The sequence below is a fragment of the Babylonia areolata genome, chromosome 35, assembly GCF_041734735.1.
Source record: "Babylonia areolata isolate BAREFJ2019XMU chromosome 35, ASM4173473v1, whole genome shotgun sequence".
In the NCBI taxonomy this organism is placed as follows: domain Eukaryota; kingdom Metazoa; phylum Mollusca; class Gastropoda; order Neogastropoda; family Buccinidae; genus Babylonia; species Babylonia areolata.
In genome coordinates, this window is record NC_134910.1 from 23,914,646 (window position 1) to 23,918,767 (window position 4,122).

Sequence of the window (4,122 nt, forward strand, 5' to 3'; positions counted from 1 at the left end):
GGGTGGGGGAGAGGGAAAGGGAGGGAGAGTGTGGCGGAGAGACAGAGAGGGGGAGAGAGAGGGAGGGGAGAGAGGAGAGAGGGGGAAGAGAGAGGGAGAGAGGGGATGGGAGAGGGAGGGGGAGAGAGATTGGTGGGGAGAGAGAGGGGGAGAGAGAGAAGGGGGAAGAGAGAGAGATGGGAGTGGGGGGGAGAGAGAGGGGGGGAAGAGAGATGAGGGGGAGAGTGGGAGAGACAGTGGGAAAGAGACAGAGAGGGGCGGGAGAGAGAGGGAGAGAGAGAGGGTGTGAGAGGGAGGGGGAGAGGGAGAGAGGTGGAAGAAGAACAGAGAGAGGGGGAGGAGAGAGAGGGAGAGAAAGGGAGAGACACGCCTACCACGCACTCAGGGACTCGTGAGGGAGGGAGAGAGAAAGTGAGAGAGGCAGAGAGCAAGAGAGGGGAGAGAGAGAGTGAGAGAGGGAGAGGGGGAGAGAGAAAGGGAGGGAGAGAAGGGGTAGTGAGAGAGAGAGGGAGAGAGAAAGGGAGGGTGAGATAAAGAACGAAAGATAAAAAGGGAGAGAGAGAGGGTGTGAGAGGGAGGGGGAGAGGGAAAGGGAGAGAGGTGGAAGAAGAACAGAGAGAGGGTGAGAGAGAGAGGGAGAGAAAGGGAGAGACACAGACAAACAGACCTGTATTAAGTCCTGATACTGACAGATGTAATCAGTGCCATACTGACCTGTGTTGAAGTCGTGATACTGACACATGTAGTCAGTGTCATACTGACCTGTGTTGAAGTCGTGATACTGACACATGTAGTCAGTGTCATACTGACCTGTGTTGAAGTCGTGATACTGACACATGTAGTCAGTGCCATACTGACCTGTGTTGAAGTCGTGATACTGACACATGTAGTCAGTGTCATACTGACCTGTGTTGAAGTCGTGATACTGTGAGATGTAGTCAGTGCCATACTGACCTGTGTTGAAGTCGTGATACTGACACATGTGGTCAGTGCCATACTGACCTGTGTTGAAGTCGTGATACTGACACATGTAGTCAGTGCCATACTGACCTGTGTTGAAGTCGTGATACTGACACATGTAGTCAGTGCCATACTGACCTGTGTTGAAGTCGTGATACTGACACATGTGGTCAGTGCCATACTGACCTGTGTTGAAGTCGTGGTACTGTGAGATGTAGTCAGTGCCATACTGACCTGTGTTGAAGTCGTGGTACTGACACATGTGGTCAGTGCCATACTGACCTGTGTTGAAGTCGTGGTACTGTGAGATGTAGTCAGTGCCATACTGACCTGTGTTGAAGTCGTGGTACTGACACATGTGGTCAGTGCCATACTGACCTGTGTTGAAGTCGTGGTACTGTGAGATGTAGTCAGTGCCATACTGACCTGTGTTGAAGTCGTGATACTGACACATGTGGTCAGTGTCATACTGACCTGTGTTGAAGTCGTGATACTGTGAGATGTAGTCAGTGCCATACTGACCTGTTTTGAAGTCGTGATACTGACACATGTGGTCAGTGCCATACTGACCTGTGTTGAAGTCGTGATACTGTGAGATGTAGTCAGTGCCATACTGACCTGTTTTGAAGTCGTGATACTGACACATGTGGTCAGTGCCATACTGACCTGTGTTGAAGTCGTGGTACTGTGAGATGTAGTCAGTGCCATACTGACCTGTGTTGAAGTCGTGATACTGACACATGTGGTCAGTGCCATACTGACCTGTGTTGAAGTCGTGGTACTGTGAGATGTAGTCAGTGCCATACTGACTCCCACTCCCATCAGGGGCCTCGCGATGATCGAACCTCAGCACTTTGGTTTTGTCGTCATACTCCTCCTGACGTCACACACACACACACACACACACACACACACACACACACAGTGAGCGGTGAGACAGAGAGAGGATGAGCAGAGGAGGGGGAAAGAGAGAGAGAGAGGGAGGGAGAGAGAAAGAGAGAGAGAGAGAGGGAGGGGAGGAGAGAGAGAGAGGGAGGGAGAGAGATAGAAAGAGAGGGAGGGGAGGAGAGAGAGAGGGAGGGAGAAAGAGAGAGAGAGGGGGAGGGGAGGAGATCGAGAGAGAGGGAGGGAGAAAGAGAGAGAGGGAGAGAGAGAGAGAGAAAGAGAGAGACAGAGACTGTGGAGAAAGTGGGAAGAGAGGGGGAGAAAGAAAGAGACAGACACGACAGACAGACGGAGATACACAGAGAGACAGAGACTGACAGACAAAGATACACCGACGGACAGACAGACATGCAGACAGACAGAGATTCACAGACAGACAGACAGACAGAGGTACACAGACAGACATGCAGACAGACAGAGATTCACAGAGAGACAGACAGACAGACAGAGATACACAGACAGACATGCAGACAGACAGAGATTCACAGAGACAGAGACAGACAGAGATACACAGACAGACAGACAGACAGCAGAGTACTGACCCTGACAAAGCTGATGGTGTTGGCGTTGACGTCCAGATTCTCCATGTTGAAGGAGTAGGCAGGGGGGAGAGAGGGGAGGGGGCGTGTGTTGTTCTCCGTGAAACAGTACGTGTTTCGGGGGACCTGTCACACCATGCAGTCATTCTCTTTTTTTGTCTTTTTTTTTTTTTCTGCCCCATCATCTGCACCATTTCAGTGGCATTACTCCCACGCCGCTCATTTAGATTCCCCCATACACGGCCACGCCCGGGTTCGTCCATCACAGTTCCGGCGTCGGCAGTCCACAGGGAACCATATATGTTAGGTCGCCAGGAGGCCACACACCAGAGGAGACCCTGCACTGCTGCTGAGTCACTTCGGTGGTGTTCAGTGGTACCTGTTCTGATTCAACGTACTAAGGACACCACCTACTTAGCCCCATACTAACGGCAATAATGGCTTAGTCGAGGAGCCAGACTGAGTGAGCGTCCCTCCCAGTGTGGAGACCGCCACCACGTCCCTCAAACAACAGTCCCCCATGAATCTGCCGACACTGAAGACACTGACAGGACTCACCCCAAGCACAGAAGTGGAGGGGTATCGAAACTGAGGTCACCATGAGAGCAGGGCATGAAAGGCCACAGACTTTGAGACTGTTTTGTTTATATTGATGATGATGAAGGAGGAGGAGGATGACGATGACGATGACGATGTTGCTATGGAGGTCCATTTTGGTTTGGGACTGCGTGACAAGGCTGTACTCTACGCTTCCTGTCATAATGATATCCCGGCGTTAACCAGGCCCGAGAGATACAGACACTTGCAGTGTTGGTCAGGTAATTAGAGCCACACACCCAAATACGCATCCTTGAAGTGGATGACACTCGACTGTGTGGTCCCAGTCTCCCCATTTAAGCCCACAGCACACTCAACTCTGGGTAGGAGCTGGTCACGGGCCGAAAAACCCACCTCCGCTGGGATTCGAACCTGCGTCCTCCCATCCGTCAGTCCGCGACGCTAACCACTTCGCCACGACGTCATTCTCTTCTTTTTCTTCCCTCGTGGGCTGCAACTCCCACGTTCCTCGTGTGTAGACGAGTGGGCTTTTACGTGTATGACCGTTTTTACCCCGCCATGTATTAGTATTTCTTTTTATCACAACAGATTTCTCTGTGTGAAATTCGGGCTGCTCTCCCCAGGGAGAGCGCGTCGCTACACTACAGCGCCACCCTTTTTTCTTTTTTTTTTCCCCTGCGTGCAGTTTTATTTGTTTTTCCTATCGAAGTGGATTTTTCTACAGAATTTTGCCAGGAACAACCCTTTTGTTGCCGTGGGTTCTTTTACGTGCGCTAAGTGCATGCTGCACACGGGACCTCGGTTTATCGTCTCATCCGAATGACTAGCGTCCAGACCACCACTCAAGGTCTAGTGGAGGGAGAGAAAATATCGGCAGCTGAGCCGTGATTCGAACCAACGCGCTCAGATTCTCTCTCGCTTCCTAGGCGGACGCGTTACCTGTAGGCAGCCATACTCCGTTTCCGGTGGTATGCATGCTGGCTGTGTTCTTGTTTCCATAACCCACCGAACGCTGACATGGATTACACGATCTTTGACGTGCGTATTTGATCTTCTGTGTGCGTATACACACGAAGGGGGTTCAGGCACAAGCAGGTCTACACATTATGTTGACTGGGAG